Source organism: Palaemon carinicauda, unplaced genomic scaffold (assembly GCF_036898095.1).
Source record: "Palaemon carinicauda isolate YSFRI2023 unplaced genomic scaffold, ASM3689809v2 scaffold80, whole genome shotgun sequence".
In the NCBI taxonomy this organism is placed as follows: Eukaryota; Metazoa; Arthropoda; class Malacostraca; order Decapoda; family Palaemonidae; genus Palaemon; species Palaemon carinicauda.
Window position 1 is genome coordinate 48,317 of NW_027172094.1, and position 23,185 is coordinate 71,501.

General features: G+C 41.4%; 1 long non-coding RNA gene across 2 annotated transcripts in view; it reads right to left on the reverse strand.

Moving 5' to 3' along the window:
• LOC137637513 (uncharacterized) overlaps positions 1-23,185 on the reverse strand; it is a 49,472-nt gene that overhangs the window by 24,723 nt on the left and 1,564 nt on the right. The window contains exons 2-3 of one of the 2 annotated variants that reach the window (XR_011043678.1): positions 6,169-6,211; positions 2,676-2,773 (exon numbers count right to left, since the gene is read on the reverse strand). This is a non-coding gene — a long non-coding RNA (uncharacterized lncRNA). Of the gene's footprint in view, positions 1-2,675; positions 2,774-6,168; positions 21,545-23,185 lie in introns of those variants that run through there. The other variant, XR_011043677.1, reaches the window with a different exon arrangement.

The following is a 23,185-nucleotide window of genomic DNA, read 5'->3' on the forward strand; positions in this document are numbered from 1 at the left end:
TTACCATTGATAAACCACAAGTTAAGATTGCACCCCAGTCAGGATGCTCAGATGAAGAGAAAGATCACTTCTGGTCAGACTTAGAGGAGGAGATGGAAAAGGTACCAGCAGATGAAAGATGCCTTGTCGGGGGAGATCTGAATGGGCATGTAGGCCAGAATAACCATGTGATCAGCCGTATACATGGTGGGTATGGCTATGATGAAAGAAATGCAGAGGGTGACAGAATTGTTGATTTTGCTGTGGCCAAGGATATGGTACTGGCGAACACATTTTTCACCAAGCGGCAAGAAGATCTAGTTACGTACAAAAGCGGCGGAAGGTCCAGCCAGATAGATTACTTGATGTATAAGAGGAAAGATTTGCGCGAGGTAAAAGATTGTAAGGTCATACCAGGAGACCATGTGAGTGTGCAACATCGTTTGGTAGTGATGGACTTGGTTATGGAAGTTGAATAAATAAGGAAGAAAAAAATGCAGGGGCCAAAAAGGATTAAATGGTTTAAGCTGAAAGATATTGAACTTTGTAGGCAGTTTAAAGAAAAAGTATTAGAGGAACTAACTCATGAAATTGAGGATGTTGATGAATGGTGGAATAGAACGATGGAGATAATACTGCGGGTTGCTAGAGAAATACTGGGTGAGAGTAGTGGTAAGATGTTCGAAAATAAGGAAACGTGGTGGTTCAGTGAAGAAGTGAAGGATGCAACAAAGCAAAAGAGAGAAGCAAAGAAAAGGTGGGAGGGGACCCAAATGGAAGAGGACTGGATGGCCTATAAGGAAGCAAATAAATTAGCAAAGAAAATTGTAGCAATTGCTAAGGATAGAGCATATGATCAGCTTTACAAAGAGCTAGATACCAAGGAAGGGCAAGGAAAGATCTTTAAACTAGCACACATGAGAAATAAGAATACCAAGGATATAACACACATAAGACAGATTAAGGATAAGGATGGAAATATACTGAGAAATGAGAGAGACATAATAAAGAGATGGGAAGAATATTTTGAGGCCTTACTGAATGAAGAAAATGAAAGATTTCTAAGAGGAGACGGACACACAAATTGTGGACCAGTCACAGAAATAACAAAAGCTGAGGTTAGAGGGGCACTGGGAAAGATGAAAAATGGTAAAGCTGTGGGACCAGACAGCATACCTGCAGAAGCCTGGAAGGCTCTTGATGAGGAAGGAATTGACATATTGTGGCAGTTAATGAAAAAGATTATGGAAAGTGAGACAATACCCGAAAAATGGAGGGAAAGTATATTAATCCCAATATTCAAAGAGAAAGGGGACATACAGTGTTGTGAAAATTATCGAGGAATAAAACTCATGTCACATACACTGAAGGTATTTGAAAGAATTATGGATGAAAGATTACGGCAGCAAGTTTCCATCGGTAGACAGCAACTAGGATTCATGAAGGGGCTTAGTACTGTGGATGGTATTTTCGCTTTGAGACAAATTATGGAAAAGTACAGAGAGAAGCAAAAGGTCTTGCATATGGCCTTTATAGACCTAGAGAAGGCATATGACAGAGTACCACAACAGGAAATATGGAGATGTCTCAGGGAGAGAGGAGTGATGGAGAAGTATGTCAGAATGATCAGGGAGATGTATAGAAATGTAAAGACCAGCGTCAGATCTACAGTTGGAAGAACAGAAAATTTCCAAGTTGGAGTCGGGCTTAATCAGGGATCTGCTCTAAGCCCACTCCTGTTTAACATCATCTTGGATGTGTTAACAGAGGATGTCAGGGAGGAGCCACCATGGTGTCTGCTCTATGCAGATGATATAGTCTTGGTAGCCGAGAACAGGGAAGAACTGGAGGGGAAACTAGAAAGATGGAGATATGCCTTGGAGAGTAGAGGTTTAAGAATAAGCAGGAAGAAGACAGAGTATATGACAACCGAGATGGATGGCGACCAGCAAACAACAATCAAATTAGGCGGAGGAAACATCAAAAGGGTTCATAAATTCAAGTACCTTGGTTCAGTGATCGACAATGGGGGGAACATGGAAGAGGAAATTAACAACCGGATTCAGTGTGGTTGGAACAACTAGAGGAGGGTGTCTGGTATCATATGTGATAGGAAAGTCCCTATAAGATTGAAGGGCAGAGTGCACAAGGCAGTGATCAGACCAGCAATGACATATGGATTGGAAGCAGCACCCCTAAAGAAAACAGAGGGTAGAAAGTTGAACGTAACCGAGATGAGGATGCTTAGGTGGATGAGTGGAGTAACCAAAAAGGACAGGGTTAGAAATGAACATATTAGGGGTACAGTAAAAGTCACTGAGGCATCAAAGAAAGTGCAAGAGGCAAGGTTAAGATGGTATGGCCACCTGATGAGAAGAGAAGGGCAACACATGGCAAGAGAAGTGATGGACGTGGAGGTGGATGGAACACGAAGGAGAGGAAGACCTAAGACCAGGTGGAGAGATTGCATTAGAGATGATATGAGGGAGAAGGGAGTATGGGAGGAAATGACACAGGACAGAGGGAGATGGAAGAGACTCATTAGAAACGGCGACCCCGAATAGGGATAAAGCTGGGAAGAAGAAGTTAAGATTGTTAAAGCTCTTCTTCATGAAGTGGTACAGCATATATCATTAGTTCTGATATGGAAAGATATTTACTTAAATGCTTATACAGAATATAAACTTGAACAATACCTGTGAAGCTGTAGAAGATTGAAGACCGAAAGCCAGTCCAAATTTCATCTGACTTGCAATAAGCAAAACTCACAATCATAGGAGCTTGGTTCAGAGACCTGCAAAGTAAGGAGTATTTATAAAAAAAAACAACATAACCTTGGAATAAATGAATATATAACTAAGTAATAAATAAGTGAGATACATAAATGATATATTTGAAGATTTTTTGTATTTTTCCTAACGATAAAAACATGTAGCTACCTAATAGGATTATCTTTAGGCAAAGCTGGAAGACTAGCCATTAAGACAATTCTTCTTACTGCACTGTAATTGTTCAGTGACCACTTTCCTCTTTGTAAGGGTAGAAGATTCTTTAGCTATAGTAAGCAGCTCTTCTAAGAGAAAGACACTCCAAAATCAAACCACTGTTCTCTAATCTTGGGTAGTGCCATAGCCTCTGTACCATGGTCTTCCACTGTCTTGGGTTGGATTTCTCTTGCTTGAGGGTACACTAGGGCACACTGTTCTATCTTATATATTATTTTTCTTCCTCTTGTTTAGTTGAAGTTTTTATAGTTCATAAAGTGATATTTATTTTAATATTATTGTTCTTCTTAAAACATTTTATATTTCCTCATTTCCTTTCCTCACTGAGCAATTTCCATCTTGGAGCCCCTGGGCTTATAGCATCCTGCTTTTCTAACTAAGGTTGTAGCTTAGCAAGTAATAATAATAATAATAATGAGGTAGCAACCACGCAACCGCTGGAGGGGGGGGGGCAGTGAGGAGTAGCAGGGGTTGCTGGCTACCCCTCTCGCTCACACACCAGTGAAACTGAGTCACTTTTTTATTGCTAGCAGGACTTATTGGGGGACAGGTGATGGCGGGTCAATTTTCAAATTTGTCATTTGTTCCGACACCCTACAAACCTTACGCTATTTAATAGGGCTAACTCAGCCCTTAGGAAGGTGGAAGTCCAACCACTGGCTTTCAAATTGACCCAGGGTTTCCCCGTACAGACTTGGCATGTAACCGAGAAGAAACCCTGACATCGCTGAAACCTTCATGCTATGCATGGATAGCGAGCTGGACAATTGTGCATTTGTGGAAAACTTCCAATGTGAATGTCTAAGTAAGATTATTCTGAGTTATATAGAAATGGTAATATCAAACATAAATGTTTCCCAATACAGTATAGGGGATGTAGACAAGTATGAAATCTAAGCTAGGTTACACAAGGAAATGGTTATTATTTGCAGATAGGTGAGGCCAGTGCACAGCGGACTCATGGTGCTTTTCCTCAGGAGAGGGGAAGAAGAAAGAAAGGAAAAGAGCCAGTCATTCTTACACATTCATTCTAGACTAATCCTGGGTAACCTATATCCTTCTCCTATGTAACCAACAACGGTTTGTATTTGTGTAGCAACAATTAGATTTTCAATTTGTATTTCTGCATGCTAGAAGCAGTTCTTACAGAAAGTAAAGCCCTCTCTTAATTGCAATCAGCACAGATATGCTTGAGTGCTCAACCCAGATAAAAGTCTCAGAGTGGAATGTTACTAAAATGCAAGCTAATGACCAAGGTTTCCGAAAATGTTTCGAATCTGCCACAGAAATATTGAAGTTAAAATGCCCAGAGTAGCTATCAGTCAGCGATATAGACCTAACCCTCCATAAAGTAGATTCAAGTTATATTATGCGAACCATTTTATGTTATTTGTGAATTTTGTAATTATCCAGTTTTATGATATATTCACTAATTATCACAGTGTTGCAAGGTAATTGTGCTCATTGATGCTTAGTTATTTTATTTGCACCACATTCCAGGATTTGGTTCCTACATTGAATATGTATAAAAATCATATACTTTAGACTATATAACTGTTCCAGAGGAATATGAAGTTGAACTCAAGCTTTGGAGAGGAAGGAGAAATACAGTAGAACAGGACTCTCTCATAGTGTTAGTGTGCGAGATTCTAGAATACTGTTCAGAGAATTATCCAGTAACTAGAAGGCTATTATAAATATCTATATCTTTGCCTGTTTCTTCTGTAAGCGGGCAAAGAGACAGGGACATTTTTTACTCCACAAGGGAAAAACAGACGAGACGTGACCCGCGAGCACCAGGGCACCGTCTCTAAGACACCCACTAACCTCACCTTCAGGCCCACCACTTGCCTGGAAAGAATCTGCTACCCCACTATCATGAAGAACAGACTCCTGGGGAAGAGCTACTGGCTTCTTCCCCGCAACCTCGTCCCCTACTCTGGGTAGGGGAAGGTGGTAGGGAAACTCTAATTGACGTTCCTCCTGGAGACGTCAAGGGCGAAGAGGTGCTAGCCTTATTGGGCGACCTCTAGGAAGACTTCTTATTCTTGGTACCGAAGCGTACCCACTGCACCTGCACGACGAGCACAAGACTAACAAGCACAAGGGAAAGCACAAAGGAATATACAGTACTGTAAAAGCACAAAGCACAAGGTAAAAGCACTAAGCACGAGGGAGAGCACAACGGGCCATGCGGTAACCACACGGTACACTAGTCGGGGACACAAGGGTCGCAATGAGATAAGAGGAGCGTCGAGATGATATCACGACGCGACCAGAGAACTTACTGAAGCTTAAGACCCGAGAGAGCATGAGGCCTACCTTGGTTTGCCCTCAGGGCACGTTTTCCTCCGCTAGGCCTACCATTATAGAAAATGGGAGTAGGGTAAACTACACAAAACTCTGGTCGTTTGAGAGGAGGTTCCAGGTAACTCCTAAGAAAGTGTTTTGAGGTAAGTCTCTGTGTTGGAACAAATGGGAGTTATGGAAACTGGGTGGTCATCAGCTTGACCTGAGCTACCACAAATGTATTTGCATAATGGAGTAAAATTACCATTTATCCAACAAGTACTAAAAGGACGTCTTTTTGCTAACTTGTGCAAAATAACAGATAACTTTGGAGCTTAACTTCTGGTGTGCTTCTGCTTACAAGTGAGAAAACTCACAAAAGGCTAGAATAAAAACAAATGTTTGTCGCAATCAAATTTCGGAAAACATCCAACAATTGGGCAAGAGCAACGCTACGATATGTCTGTACCTGCTGGGGTCAAAAACATAAATGGCTATTCTACTACAGGTGTTAATGATTCAATGACCACTCCAGCCCTGTTCAAGGCACATCCCTTTTCTAATAGATGAAAGGTTTGTATAATTGTGGGAACAAAGGATTTTTTAAAGTTTATTGTCCTGGCCATATGATTTTAACACATTGATGCAATTACTAAAAAAATAACTAACAGATGGCTCACACAAAAAGACAAGACAAATAGTTGTTTAGTTAGAGTGCCTTGGTTAAGCAAGCTATTGGATTTCCATTACACTAAATATAAGTTTTGATGGCTGAAACCTTTCCAAACACACTTCCACAACCTCTCTCTTTGATCTTCATTTACTTCAGAAACTCATATCTAATATGGGATATATTCATATATTTAATGGTATATATAGGGGCTACGGTACTTACCAGGTGGGTTCCATCCTTCAGACAATTCTGTCCTACCCGTCTCCTGCAGATTAATAAAAGGTAAACATGGTTAACTATAACAGTAGATATATAATTCTGATAAAACCATTAGTTTTATCAAATATAGAATAATGTAATAATGTTAAACAAAAAACTCATTCTACGATGCAGGATTTTCTTATTTCACTGAATCTAACAAAACAATTAACAAAACTAATACCATACCAAGAATCCGTAGCCATATTTAACAGCATTCAGATACAATTATATCTAATCTTAAAAATTACTTCAAATTCTACTATTATTTGAGATACCATTCATAAAAAGTAGTCTTCTTGAACTAAGGTGTATCAGATATTAAAATGAAATCATGAAAACAGCTACCCCAATTGTTCATGATTGAAATATATATATATCAGTTAAAGACCAACACTTCCGCAGTATATTATATAGTCAAGATTTCGTTTAGGAGTGGTTTTTATGCATATTAACACACATTACTTCAGTAAATAAAACTGACCAACATATAAGTATTATTATACATCAGCAGTCAACAGACATTACGTATTAGTTATAGACAAATGCCCAATGAACAAAGCACTGATAAAGGGGAACAACAGGTATTTCCTGTTACTCATTGTTTTGGAGCTCACAGCATTAACAACACAAATTTTCAAGTAATTTGTATTTTTCCTATGTGTACAAACCTTTTATTAGGAGTATGATTTCAGTCAAGTTAGAAACTCAACTGCTAAAATTATAACAACACGTTGGTAATTACTGGGGAGTTGTTGGAAATCTTCACCCTGCCAGTACTCCAGGAATAGTTTGACTTTGTTAGCAATTGTGGGATGGTTCATAACCATCCTATCTTTTTGTACAAACATTATATTCACTGCATAGTGACCTGATTAAATTCATAGAGTTCCAAATCTGAACATATTGGCTACTGTTCACACCATCAAACTATTTGGTCCATTGTCTGGATGAGATACCTACATGGGCACTTGGCAGAGGGGGGGGCAAGACCCAAATTATGATGATGGTTTCCAGTCCTTCCAAATCTAGCTCGCTTGATTAAGAGAAACGCAATCCTTTCTGTAAAGGTTTGCTCCATGGGGAAGTTGGACTCAGGTTTGTATAGTTAGGAATCATAAAAATTACCTGAATATTCTGTGATATGTTCCTACACAGATACAAACCTACGTCCTTCAATGGGAGACTAATCCATACTGACTGGTTTAAAATCCTGGGACCACAAACACTTGGACTTGAAGCAGTGCAAGTGACAACTACAATCAGGCTCCTAACAGCCAATGAAAATATTCTCAGTTGATAGGCTTCAGCATCAGAGTCTGTTCCAGCGATTAACGGCAGGACCACGGTACCCCTAAAGTTGACGCAACTGCTATTTCAGATTACATGATTCTTGTCCTGTGAGGGAGCTCGGTAGGCAATGCCACCTCATAAGCTGCTACCACAGGTCCTCGGGAAAATGTGTCAAAAGACTTTAGTGGATATATTCCCTCAGATTGGGCTGTGAGGGTTGTCTATCATATCCAGTAATCCACCTTCAACATTTGCACCACTGACAGGTTCTTCCAAAAGGCTAGTATTGCACAAACCCGACTTAGTGAATGTGTGCCTGTGTAGGCTCCTTGTGATTCCCCGGTTGTGTTGGATACAGTTTCCTTATTGTTTCTCAAAGCCAAAAGGAGATGGTGTTTTTGGAGATTATCTTCTTGCATATTATTTGAACTCATGCATAAGTTTTGAAGTCGTGGTCTGTGAAGGCTCGAGTTACTTCAGGTAGCGTCTAAATGCCCTCAAAGAGAAGGAAATACTCTAGATTATCAGTCATATTCATAAGGGAGGAGATGGAGAACGTCTCAAACCTTGGACTTTCCACAGCAGTTCTAGGTTTTAGCAATAAACTCTGGAATGAAGGTGAAGGAAACCTTCCTCTAACCTTCAGAAGGATTTGCGATAGAAATACTGCGTATTTCCCTTAGTCGATTCACCCAGGACAAGGCAAACAGGAACACTGTCTTAAGTCAGATCCTTATCTAACGCTTGCCATAATGGTTCATACAGAGCCCTCTTTAGGGATCTTAGAACTCGGGGTAACATCCCACACTAGTGGTTTGAGTTCTTTTGATGGGCATGATTGTTCAAAACTTTTCTGTACTGACAGTTCCTAGGACGATGAGAGGTCTCAAGTTTAATGACTTGGCTCAAGGCTGAGCGATAGTTTTACACAGCTGACTGAGAGGAGCTACTCTTTGCTAAAGTAGACAAATTGTTGAATAGAGGCTTTGACCGGAGACTTAACTTTCAACATCATCAATTAGAGAAAATTGACGACTTTGTCTGATAAATTACCGTTGCATATTTCAGGAGATATCCAGGCATCTCCTTTGCAGCGCGTTGTGATAAGCCTTTCACTTGGAGGATATACTGAATAGCCTCCACCTGTTAGGTGACAAGGATGTTACAGAGTTGTGGTACCTCTGCAGGTGTGACTGGTAATGAAGATTGGGAAAATCATGAGCATCATTAGGTCTAGGTACCACGTACCATTCGACAAATGGCGATTTGAGAACTATCCGGGTTACTCTGAGGTTCAGAGTAATCAGTCCTGGATGACTACCGTTCAAAGCACGCAAAAGGGTGGAAAAGTATAGACTTGAAGGTTGTCCCAAGAGTTCTGAAATGCATCTTTTAGTGGTGCTAAATGTATAATTCTAAATTTGGCAGACCACTTTTATGAACTTCTAAAAAGGTGAATACATTTATATAATGACAAGCAAAGAGCTTTTGATGTATTAATATGAAACATATGCATTCAATATAAAAAAAAAAAAGTCAAAATTTAATTTAATAAAAATATAAATTAGAAGTTTATTTAAGCAGTATTTATTTTTAGCGTGATATTTGCCCCGGCTTGTTTGAGATAACTTTGTGAATTTTTGGCTCTAATAACATTACTGCAAGGCAGAGAGACTATTTTATATTAATCCAAGACCGGTAGTGAGTCTTAAGTTCTGTGACAGATGAAAATATCTTTCCACACGAATATGTTGTTGAAAATTGAATGAAATTTTGTCATTGCTTTTTCACTCAGTGAAGGGTATCCATATTCTATAGAGATCCAAAAATGAGTTCTTGATAAGGATGACTGGAATTTTGCTTTGAGATTGTCTTCACATTATAGATCGGCAAGAATTTATTTTTTCCGTTCAAGCTTGAATGTTTAATATTATTTTTGTTTGCTGCAAATAGATCGATTATCCACATATTGCCATGCCTATGATCTTCTTCCTTTGTGTGATAACAGCCCCAAAAAGGATGTCAGTGACTTTATGTGCTGTTGAAGTGCTATCACATACGAGCCTTCAATAATGGCTTACCTTGAACGACCATTACTTTAAAGCATGTCTTCTTTGAAAATATTCCATTTTCTTAGCTAAATCTGTGTTTTGATTGCAAGTGTCTTTCAGAACACATAATACAAAGAGGCCGTGGATCCTGGTCACTATCAGAATCTTAAATAAAAACAAATTTCATAATTTTTTTTCCGCCTCCAGTTCGAATATTCTTTCTAATGGTGCCTGACTAGGAATGCGAATGCTCCAATTCAATGATCAGCTCACGATTCTCAAGAAATGCAAAAAATATTTGCTTGCTCTTCTTTCTAATGAAGGGTTTATTGTATCCTATTCTATTCGACTTTGAAAACCAAAACAAAAACAGAAGAATAGGTAATTTGAACAACAGTTGCATATTGTGCTTGATAAGTTTCATGTATAAATTATATAGATACACCAAAAGACTTCCTAAACTAATCTATCAATGCAAACTTGTAGGAAAACACTAGAATTACAAAAAAATAATAATTGGCCCTAAGTTACCAAAATTTTACACATTTTCAGGTCCTACAACAGCTATACACTGTCTTTGACTGTTTAAAGTTTTAAAGGTTGCTCATGAATGGTAGAGGCAAGGGACAGTGACAATGCACTAATAATCAGGACAATGCCCTAGAGACTGACCATATATTGTATGATCAGCACCCAAGCTAGGACCACAGGGCCAGACAATGGCTGCTGATGACTCAGCAGATAGACCTATAGGCTCCCCCAAACTTCCCCCACCTTAGCGCACAAGGATGGTGAGGTTGCAGACACTTAAGGCACTAACAAGTCTGAGCGGGACTCGAACCCTCATCTGGCAAACGCCAGGCAGAGACGTTACCAATCAAGCCACAACCCTCTTACTGAAGCAGGGAGGGTAACTGGGTTCGATATGGTTTTCAAACACAATAGCACATGTTTAGTCTAATCTGATGTAAGTTCTAGGAAAATTCACATTTATAATGTTTAAATTTTGGTATTTAATGTTATTAGTTAATTAATATTCTTTTGTTTTGTTAAATGCTGGATTCAAATGTATAAAGTTAAATCGCTCTCCAATGATAAATTAACTCGGGGTTCTCCTTTTTCTGTGAAATTTGTATAAGAGTTTCCTGAGGAGAATTAAGCATAAAAACAGATAAATTGCCCAAATATTTCTGTGGACCTTAAAAGTTTTCTCACGGACCACTGGATAGTGACCGCCGCGCTAGATAGTTGGGGACTGGCAAACAGAACACAGGTAATTTTCTTTTTTGCCTTCTGGCAAACATATCTATCAACCGGTAACCCCATAAAATCAAAAGATTCCATCACTACTAGAGGATGAAGGGATCTTTCGGCTCCCACCAATTGCCCCTGAGGACTGAGCTTGTTGACGATTACACTCCATTTTCCTAGAATTAACAGCTATAGTGTGTTGTTTAGTGGTCAAGATCGAGCCTGTTCCACAAAGTCGCAGATGTTCTGGGAAACATACCTCCTTGTTTGCTGATGTATGCCATTATGGTAATGTTGTCACTCATCATCACTACAGAGTAGACTTTCAGACTCTGTCTGAGTGAGTGCACTCCAGACTTTTCTATTCCTTGGACCAACACAATAAGGCAATCTTGATTCCTTAAGGCCTTCAGACACACTCAATTTTAATGGACAGGCTGATAAAAGGAACCAGATTTAACCGGTTTCTTCAGGATTATTAGAGCGTGTATGGGGATATTTTGAACTGAAGGCACACCAAAAGTGATTGGATGAACTGAAGCTAATATAAAAATTCTTTTCGTCTGTTCGCTTGAACTCACTGCCAGTTCGCACATATATGCGGTTGCCTAGAGTCCTGCCATAAGTTCCACACAAACCATCATGCAGTCAACATTGAAGTGTTGCTAATGCAATGGCCTTGTCCCGAGAGGATAAGCTATTTTGTTCTGGATTTATCGTTATTTACAATGGATACCAATCCATTTGGAAAATAAAAAGTAAGGATTACCCTGACAAATACAGAAAAGCAGCAGCCTATGATGTGCTGTTAAATAGATTAAACGAAAAAGATGAAAATGTCGATAAGGATATAAAAATAATTGTTTATTTACATTGAAATATACAAAGTTTCCATAAAACAGAACATAAGCAGGAAACGCATAGGACTAAATAAAGTACATAATGATAAACACAGAAACATTATCAGAGGAATCAAAAGCAAGGTTTTAATTGAGACATTTCAACATTTTATCTACCTATTCTGTGCCTTTGCCATTATAAATGAAAAAAAAAAAGCTGACTAAATAGATGTACTTTTGAGATACATATTTACAAATTTGGAATAGACCCATTGCTGTTAAGGAACAAGTGCACTCCGGTAATTGTGTTTACCATTGGAGCTGACAGGATGTGGTTTTTTTCTAATAAGCACTCTGGTAGGCAAGTGTTTTTCACAAAAACATGATCAGTCACACAGATGTGCGCCGAATGGTCGTATAGGTCTTCCTGGAAATGTGTGATTGTTCGAGTTCTCTCCTGGTTCTACATGAGAGCTGCCTATTGGATAAATGTGTGCGAGTGCCTAGACATATAGTGCTCAGACAAGTATCCGCCACCAGGTGATAGCGAAATAACATCATCTCTATGGCCAGGAGATGGGTAAGATTGTTCATAAGCTCTTGCATGCACAAGCCATCAAGAGGTGAATGTAACTGAACAGTACTCGACATCTATTATGGATAGAAATTTCTCTCATTGCCGAATATTCACACTCAAGCAATCAAGTGCCGAGGGGAGTGCACAAATATAAATTTCAACTTCAAAAGGCAGTTTTGCTTCTGAAAAATGTAAGCGCTTCCAAGAATTCTTTTTCTGAAGAACATGTGCACTACGGAGTGCGAACACACGAGAATGTTTCCAATTCATGCAGAAATTCCTCTTTCGAGAAGTGGGAGCATCCTGTGGCATGTGTGTCTGTTGCTGAGAAACCACTTCATCAAAAAGTTCTTTATCGGAAGGGTGTGAGAGCACCCCGTGATTAGCATGCATAACTTAGCGTGCACAGGGGAATGAGTATCAACCACATAATACCGTTCAACTTTCGAGTAGTTGGCACGCTCTGGGACATACATACAAGAAGCCGAGGATGAACTTCAAGTGACAGCTCTTCTTCACAAATGTAATTACGCCTCAAGGTGCATGCAAAAAATGAGGATCAACAAGAGCTAGCTCTTCCTCAAAGGAGGAACTGCAATCTACAGCTTTTACATATGAAAGAATGAGCAACTACTTCACATCTTCCTCTCAGGTGTAAGAACACTTTGGGATGTGAGCACACTCCTTGGAGCACGCGCAAGGGTGAGTATCCACCTCAAGCTCTGATTCTTTAAGAGTTACAAGAATGTCGTGAGATGACTCATGAGGTTTAACCTCTCGTGAAAATTCTTTGTCTGAAGGAACAAAACACTATTGCATGTGATTGCGCACATAAGGAAGCCAGTCAAACTCATTAGCGAACTCCTTTAATTAAGAAAGTATGCTTGCTCTGTAATGGAGTGTTTTTTTGCGCTGGAACAAATAGAAAATAGAATGTAGTACTGTATGCCCAATAAATACAATAAACTACTTTGTTACCATATAAGACCAAATTATACTGCATGTATGGTCTTTGCTGTGTTAATTAAAACATTTTAATAAAGTGACTTTGGCAAAATAAGATTGGTCCCTTCAACAGGTCTTCTTAGAAATAGTGTTGTAAAATACAACAATTGCAAATCTTCCCTCCAGAGCTGATTACATAGTGAAATGCCATAAATAAAATATCCGATCGGAGAATGAAATCAGTCACACTTTTAGATTAAAAGAAAATAAATGAACCATGAGATAATGAAGGAACCAATGGAAATTATTAAAGACCTCTTAACCATTAACTAAGTACCCTTACAAACCGACAAGAACAAATTATCACAAGAGCACGAGTTCTGATCATCGTTCCTAACAGCCTTTCATCCTCCTATACAAAATAAATCTATTTCCTAATAGAAAATCAATGACCATAAAATGCCTTTGAATAATGTAAAACCATTTAATCAAGAATTAATTCTTGGCCTCGAGAAAATTAAATAAATCAACTTGAGCATGACCAGCAATTTTTTCTCTCTTAATGCTCATTGCCACAAGAACAGTTCAAAATCCTCGGGACAAGATACATTACTGATATATTACCATACAAGCAAAAGCTGTGAAAATTTCAATGGTCTTTCAATACACTATTTCCAACTATAAAATCCAGACTAAAATGGTTATAACCCTTTTCGATCATAACTGCATATAGAAAACAACATTCTCTCTACTTAACATTCATTTCTAAAATGACTATGATTTCTCAGCTAAGATTACAGTTGTCTGAAATCTGTTTCTCAGAGTAATTAAGATATAGTCATGAGGTATTTGGAAAAAGAATTTAAGTCTATACATCACCTGACTCAATAACTAAATCAAGCATATTCTATTTAGAAATATGAAAAAATGAGAAAGAGATATAGGTTGAAAACATACAAAATGTTACTGAACCTCAAATGCAACTAAAGGCTTATTTTTCAGTATCTTAAAACTAGCTGGTGAATAATATAAATCAAGTTAATTACAATGTTTCAAAAACATGTAAGGTAAGTGGATTCCAAACAATAAGAGATGGCTCCAAGACTTCAGGGATTTTTTAAAAATATGGATGATGGCCACAGCATAAACTGGAGTGAAACAAAAGCCATTATATCACTAGTACTTGGCCATACATAAGAATAATTTTGGAATCTGCTATCACCAGTCTAAGAAAGTAGGTTAATTAGATATCCTTTGAAACACCAATAATAAAAAAGCTTCATTGTAACAATCATTCTTTGAAAGATGATAAAAGGGGAGTAGACAGAAATGAGTAAATTTTGGCTAGGTTCAAGACTGGTTCCAGCCTAACACAATTCAGTTCACTGGCTGTTAATGGGTACCAGTGTATACTGTAGTAGAGGATAAGGGTATAAAACCAGCAACCTTACCATACAGAATTGTTAAGAACCCTGAAGATTGTACCTATCTTGCACATCTTACTCCAAAAATTAAAAAGATTGACAAATTAATGAATAAGTATTGTAAAAGCACAGGGTATCAGAAAGACTCAACAACTTTCCAAAGTTACTTCCACCATAACACTAGACTCAATAGTCAAGGCAGTGTTATTTTATTTTGATGTCAATGGTGTCCCTCAAACATGACAGATTTAGAACAAACCTGGAGCTCTTTACTATGCATTATTTATTTTGGCGAAGCTGAAATTAGCCAAAGATTTTTTGTAAACATAAATCAACTACCCACTGCTAGTTAGGGAGGGTGGAGCATGGTAGTTTAACCCCTGCTCTCACCAGCACTAGTGACTAACCATCACCTTTTGATTATGGCAGGACTTTTTGGGGCTGGTGCTGGTGGGCCAGTATGTGTAAAGAGCTGGTTTGTATTGCTAGGAAAAATACAAATTACTTCCAAATTTGCCATTTGTTCCTGAGCAACATACAAACCTTCCACTCTTTATTATACACTCACCTTAATGTGGGTGGAATTTCGTGTCCAACTGGCTGAAAACTGTGCCTGGATGGCCTCTAGTTCATGTTGACTCTGAGGGCTCCTTGCACCACGTTATCCTCGTAGGATGATGGCCTGGGTAATCATTACTGGAGAATAAAGAATTCTCTTTAGAAAAAGGCTTTTAGACACAATTGGGTCATGACATCAGAAAACCATACTGTAAATCATTCCCCTTACCCCCCTTGATAGGAGGTCGGGGAAATAACATTCGATAAAAAAATAGAAAGGTTGCCCACAGGGTGTCATACCCACGGAAAATTGAGGTCAGGTTCGAATCTAGGATCTGCCGCAGCTGGATTTTGAGTGTTTGCAACAGACTTAAAGACAAAACTGAGTGTGACCTGCTTCCATTCCCTTTTGAATGGGATATGTCGTATGAAAGACTATGAAGCTCGCTGCCTTTCCTCACAGAAGTTAGGGCTAACAGGAAAGCCGTCTTTAAGGTCAAGTCTTTGTCCAAGGCTTGGCTGAGAGATTCGTAAGGGGCTCCTTTCAGGGAACGTAAGACCTCGACAACGTTCCACAGAGGTTGTCTAACTTCCGACTGAGGGCAGGACCCCTCAAAGTTTCGTATGAGGAGTGACAATTCTGTTGAGGAAATATTAACTCCGTTCAGCTCAAAGTCAAGGCTCAAGGCTGAGCGAAAGTCTTTCACTGCCAACACTGAATAGTTTTTCCTCCCTGAGTAACAGTAAAAACTCTGCTATTGTTAGTATAGAGGCACTGAGAGGCGAGAGACCCTGCCCAAAAGACGGTCACCTTTGATAGCTACACTGTAGTTGATGAGTCCTGGAGATATCCTGTTGTGTCTCTCACAACTGACTTCGAAAAGCCTCTCTTTGCTAGGAATTGCTGGATAACCTCCAGGCGTGAAACGTAGCGATGGAATCGCTTGATGAAAGATCTTCACGTGTGGTTGTCTGCGTAGATCGTGAAGTTGGGAAAGTTCTCTTGGTGTCTATGTGAGTACATACAGGAGGTCTGGAAACTACTCTGCATGTTGCCACAGTGGAACTATGAGGGACATCGTTAGATCTTACGTTGCCCTTACTTTCTTCATTAGTCTCCTTACCAGGCAGAAGGGGGAAACGCATAGACATCCATCCTGTCCCACAGGTGTTGGACAGCGTCCTCTCAAAACTTTTGTGGGTCTAGTACTGGTGTGAGCAGTACACCGGAAGTTTCCCGTTGAGAGACGTTGTGAACAGGTCTATTGTTGGCGAATCTCACAAAGTCAAAACTTTGTTGGCTATTTGTTGATTTAAGGACAACTCAGAGCCAACCGAGTCCTTCTGGTCAGATTGTCTGGCAGCACGTTCTTCTGGCCAGGGATGAAGCAAACTGTTAGGGCTACCAAGTTTTCTTCCGTCCACCTGAGGATTTCTACAGCTAGCTGGCATAGGTGCTATGAAAAACTACCGCCTTGTTTATGGGTCACCAATGTAGTGTTGTCGCTCATCAGCATTACGTGGTGTCCTGGAAGGAGCCGAAGGCAACAAAAGAGGTCCAGAAAGACTGCCCTCATTTCTTGGAGGCCTTTGTGGCACCGCCTTTCGGATTCAGACCAGAGCCCGGATGCCGTCGGGTGTAACAGATGAGCCCCAACCCTGATGCATCCGTGAGGAGCAACAAATCCGGAGGAGGAGAGAGGTCTATCCCTTTGAGTAGGTTAGTGGCCAGCACCCATGAACTCGGGTCTCTATTCTGCTCGGGACCCACTAGTACTAAGGTACTTAGTGGGTCTCTGTGCTGAGACCTTGGCACTTTAGTGACCGAATGTGGAGACGGCTGTGGGAAACCAACTTCTCTCGAGAAGTTAGGTGTCCCAGCAGCTTTTGCCATTGATGTGGTAGAAACTCGTCTCTCGCAAGGAAGCTCTGGGCTACCTATTTCAGTCTCTTCGCTCTGTCCTAGGACGGGGAGATTTTTTCCTAGTGTGGTCCCGATTCTCATTACTAGATGAACCATATCTTGACCAGGTGCAGCTGAGACTTCTTACGATTTATCAGAGCCCCCAGATCCTGACAAATGGCAAGGAGTATTTCTCAATAGAGAAGGTTCTCCCCCAAGTCTGCAAGAATCAGCCGGTCATCTAGATAACGAAAGAGATGAATGCCGTTCTTGTGCATCCAGGTGAATACAAGAGTGAAAACTCTCGTGAACACCCAAGGTGCTTTGGACAGGTTGAAGCACAGCACCTTGAACTGGTATATCTGTTCTTTGATGGTAAAGCGGAGGCACTTCCTTGATGACTGGTGTATTGGGATTTGGAAGTACTGTACTCAACTTTCAGGTTCAGAGAGATCATGAAGTCATTTGGTCTGACAGCCGGTCTGATCGTTTGAATCCTCTCTATTTTGAACGGAATCTACAGAACAAACTCGTTCAAGGCCGAGAGGTCGATAACGGGTCTCCAGCCTCCAAACGCCTTTCCTACAAGAAATAAGCAACTGTAGAAGCCTGGAGACCCTCCCAGGAGCTCCTGAAGAGCGTTCTTCTCTAGAATAGTCCTGACTTTGGCCAGTAAGGGCTGGTCCTTCGCTGATCCCTTTGCGTAAGACCTTGCAGTCATGTAAGTCAGTGAAATGGACGATGTACCACTTTCTTAATACGAAAGTTGCCCGGGGGTAGGCTCCATAGGAAATCCACCTCTGCAATCTGTGTTATAAGCATTTCCCCACCGGTAGACTAGTTGGATAATTGTCCTCCATAGCGGAGCCGTCCTCGCTGGGGCTTTTTATTGCCTTTTCCCTTTCTTCCTCCTCTGGGACAATAGGAAGGTCTGGATTCCTGCCACTTTGCTGCCTGCTTCTTGGGTGCATTCTTTCTTTGGCATTGTGGTGGAGAAGATTTTCACCTCATCGGAGATGCCGGATGATAGGGGCGAGAGGTGATAACTCGGAGAAGAATATTCAAACTAACCTGTTGCCACCAGTACGCTACTCTCTAAATATTATCTCCATTAAACAAGGATGGGCCATCGATTGGGGCGTTTCAGAGCTTCATCACCTCTCTCCTGGGCTCCTGTCTCTGAAATCTTAAGACTACTGAGTCACGTCACCTCAAGACCCAGTTGACAAACTGATTAACCATGCTTTTGGTTAAGAATTCAAGGGTCCTTGCACCAAAGAGTAGAAAGGCAAACAATGTGTCTCTCCTCTTAGGAGTTGAGAAGTCCTCATTCTGAACAAGATACCTGACTGTACCTAACCAATAATTCAGCAAGGGAGTGGATTGCAAGGCACTTTGCAACCCATCCTAGAACAGAACAGGCAGTGTAGTCAGTTTTGCCAAAGAACTTTGGGTCAAAAGTATGATAGCTGGATCGAGAAGGGGGAAATCTCATCTCCCACCCCCTCATGGTACTTCCTCAACCTTGCATATGGCGGAGGAAGAAGCCTAGATGAGTCCATTGCCCAAAGAGACATTGATGTACCTGCCACCTGTGCGTACACCATCTTCTTCGCTGCCTTCACCCCCCTCAACCAAGGTAGAGCTACCTAAGGTCTGTTGGGTCTTGGCACATCTCAGAACTAATCGAGGACAGTATCCTTGCATTTGGTTTGAAAATCATCAGGCTCTCCCAAATTGTTCACTTTCCTATGCAAAGTAGCACCTTCAAAAAGATCCAATCTGCATCTTTTTGTTCCGAAAGGTAGATCTTTGGGCTGGCGGAGGCAGGCAATGATCTGTCCAAGGGTCCAGAGCCGTCATCGAAGGGTTCTTCCTCTCCCGAGCTAACATCCAAAGTAGCCCGGAGAGGGAAAAGGTCGTGAACTTGCCTTCTTGTTGTAGAATGGGCTCTGAGGGATGTCCGCTATGTTCTGGTCCAACAGTAGCGTGATGGGCGGAAGGTTATTCCCCTCGAGCCTGACATTTACCCACAGAACACCAGTTCTTAAGTAATGTCTTTGCGTTTTTCCTCTCTCTTGGAAGAATCTTGAATTCACTCAGTATGGAGGAAATACCCTCCTTGGCTGCTTCCGCTGGTTTCATACCATCAAATGTTTCCTGGAGAGAGGTAACCTTTGCTCGAGGCACAGAAGGTTCTTTCTGGCCCTTATCTGTAGGTCGGGGCCTACAGCTCTTAGTGCGAGAAGTCTCCATGCGAGGTTGTATTGGATCAGTTCTCGGAGGGGAGGAGGTCATTTGTTCCTACTCTTCCTCCGGGTCATGACCGGAGTCACTCCCAACCTCTCCAAGGTCGGATCTGCGATGTTAGGATCCTTGGCCTTGAAGTAATTCTCATAACTAGCAGCCTTCTGGATGACAGGAGGAGGAGGTAGTGGCTATTTAGCTATGCTAGTTCACCAAGAGTTCAATGGACCATCGATCTCCCTAGGGGACTCCTACGGGATGATGGGAACCATTGCTGACGAAGCCTCAGGTGGATTAATGGAAGGGATACCAACTGCTTGTCTCTTTGCAAAGACCAGGTCGTGAAACCAGAGATTGTCCTTTGAGAACAAAGTTCCTGGAGGCTTTACCGTGTGAGGAGGAGGGGAGAGTCTTATGCTGACCTGCCAGTCGTTCCAGTTGTGATGGTGCTACCCATGAACGGTGTTGCTGATATGGTCGGTCGGTAACTTGAGTGCCTTGATCAGTTCTCGTTGGAAGTAACGAGTCTTCCAGATGTGCTGGCACAGCAAAAGGTGAGTGTAGACTTACGTGCCTGTACTCCTACCTGGGCGACCAAGTGTGGGAGCATGTTTGCTGGGTGAGAGGTGAGAGCTGGCTCTCTCGCTTACCTCATCCCGTTCCTCCTCCCTGGGATAGGGATCTAAGATGCACGAGGTCTTACTAGCTCGCTTAGCTTTGCTCTCATAAAGGGTCTCGCGTTTACTCTCTTCAAGCAGATAAGCTCTCCTAATCTCCTTGTTTGGAGGAAAGGCTCGCGACAATGCGTGGAGGTTCCCCGCCTCTGGCGGACTAGCACGACTCCTTCCGAGAGCGTCTAGGAGAGGAGCTCTCCTGGTCTCCTGAAGGAGACAGGGACATTGCTTTCCCCTCACCAAACCGTGTGTTAGGACAAGGTGCTGAGCGCTTAGAGACAGGTCTAAACTCCAGAGTTGATACCTATAGGTCCGGTCTCATGTGAGACTGCCCTAGCGTAGCGCTTCGCTGTGCCCAGTACGCATGATGACAAGGTGGGGGAACAGATGGTAACCTCCTCCCATCATAGTCACCTCGCTCTAAAAAGCTATGCTCCAATGGATTGGAACATGGCATAAATGAATCTAATGCCTTACGGTGGTGACCCACTCGTAGGGACCACTCAGGAGAAGACCGCTCCTCCCACAAGCGAGAGGGTTGATCTACACCTTTTCCTCCTGACGGAGTGTCTCCTCAAGGGCAAGGAACCTGACGCTCAGTAAGAGGTGTTTGATTGTCTTCCCTCGCGAGGTCAGACTGTCCAAGACCTGATGGCGAACCTCCACGTTGCTTGGTTTATTTCTCCTCATTCGGGTGAACCCGGCCATAGGATCAACTCGTGCACAACCTCAGGAACGAAGCCAAAGCCTGTTCCCAACACCGTGATCTTGTGACAAGTCAATCCGCCGAGTGCTCGTTCTCAACTGTTCCTGTCCTCCCACCAAAGCAGAGGGGACGTCGGGGAGAGCAGGATACTTAGTTTCAACTCTTGAGTGTGAGCACACCCAATCACAAGACTTCCTGTAGCTTTCCCTTTGACGGAAAACACGTCAGCCCCAAGGACGGCCAAAGCCGAGGAAGTGCATCGTCTGAGAGGAACTCCTCCGCGGAGAACTTCATCGCTGCCCCACTGGTGGAGGCAGCAGGGGGAGCTCCCACACGAGGTTGTCCCAGGGTTACAAGGGGACCAATAGTACTCGACCGGCCTCCAGAGGAAGCTGCTCGAGTAGAGTCAAGTTGGAGAGATTAAGATAGAGAAGAAAGTCAGCGAGCCTTCTTCCCTTTCGAGGCTGACCTCAAAGGGGAAGAGTCTCTTTTAGCCATCATCATCTTCTTTTACCAAATCTCAGCCACTGGGAGGGCGACCACTCCCTACATATATCACAAGGAGACACCTGCGTGCAAGAGTGACCTCAGCACGAAGGGAAGAGACCGTGAGGATCTCCTCAGCAAACACGAAGGTGGCGCACAGGCGCCCTTCAATGCCGGGGCAAACTCCCATGGTGGCAAACACCATGGGGGCACCCACCTGAAACAAAAAATAGGATAATTAGCTTTACTCCAGTTGTAAGAGTTAACAGGTGAGTGAGACACAACTGCACTCCACCTAGGCGAATTAAAAAGTGACGGTTACTGGCTAGTGCTGGTGGGAGCGGGGGGAGGGCTAACTTACCCCGCTTCAAACCAGCTAACTAGCAGTGGGTAGTTAAATTGTGTTTACAAAAGAACTTAGGCTAGTTTCAGCTTTGGTGAAATAAATAATGCATAGTAAAGAACGTAAGGTTTGTACGTTGCGCTGGAATAAATTATCTTTGAGCCCTTGGCATAACTGACATTTTCCAAAGATGAATTCCGGATAAAAGACTATGCTGACCTCATTGTGGCTAATAAAAAAGATTTACATCTGGTAAACCTGATAATTATCCTAATGTCTCATTACGCTGGTGAAACAAAGAAAAATGATGACAGAAATAAGAATTAATGAATAATAAAATAGGTGAATATACAATCTATATTCCTTATGCAATCCAAAGACCTAGAACAATCAACAAATATCTTGGAAATTCAGAGCTGTGTTAACCCTGCTGACACATGCAAGGCATTCACCTTTTGTATGACCAGTGATACAAAGGTAACAGATTTAAAATGTAACAAGATACATTAAAAAAAATAGCAAAGTAGGAAAGAAAAGCCAAGGAAGGTGCATGCCATTTAAAATAGCATTACAGCAGTCTCTTCAACTTTCAAGCATAAGTATCAAAACTAATACCACGAAGACCTTTCTATACTTTCACTATATGAGAGTAGAGTTCCGAGAGCGATAACATGGCATTTTGACTCAGTGGATGATGAAGTAATGGGCTCATGGGACTCCATTAAGCAACATCTAGACGAGGGGCAAATGAACAATAGCCACTTAGATTTGCCCATAATCCCCTCGCTTTTACAGTTATCAGATTAAACAGTCCCTGTCAGCCGAACCTTTGACTTGGACCTCGTGTCAGCCAAAGGGCAGAGTGCAGTCAGAGCTGTGTCAGGTAACATGATCCCTAATTAGACGCCCATCTTGTGCCTCAACGACGGGCAAAGGCACTTCATGGGTTTGCCTGGGGTTTCCTCATCTAAGTCATCCTCTACACTTGCGATCGCCATCAAAGTAAAAATTACAGAAATTAGGTAACAGCGTCTGCCCGCTGTGCATATGAACCTCCTGTGGATGGGGTTTAAAACAAGCGTAACATTCTCCGACTATCAGTGACATTTACAGAGTTTACAATTTCATTGGGCTGCATCTAAACATAATGTTCACTGTGACAGAATACCGCATGCAGGTGTGAACGGCAGATACAATTATCAACAGAAGGGAAATTTTCTAAAAAGCATTTGCACTCTGGCTGACGGACATAAATGACCTCTGGCCTATCAACATAAAAAAAAGAATGAATAGTATACTGTATAAGCATATGACATATAAGACTTACAATTAACCAGTTCATGTTTTCCTAAGCAAGTGTAGGCTATATGAATATGCATAAAAACCATAACACCATAGAAAATACTTATCTAAAGACTCTATTTACTAAAATTTTCAACACCAAATATATCTTGTACATATAAATTTGATACTAATATTAATTATCTAGAGATATCAATATTTATAAGCAAAATGTAGATGTATAGAGTACTATCGTTAGAAAGGAATGTTGATTATTCAAACAGCTACTTTGAACCCAAGTTTTGAGACTTATAAAATACTCATACCAAAGGAGAACCCTGAAAATGCTTTATTACAATGTGTCATTTTAAGTACCAATCCTGACTGCTAAGTTATCACATGA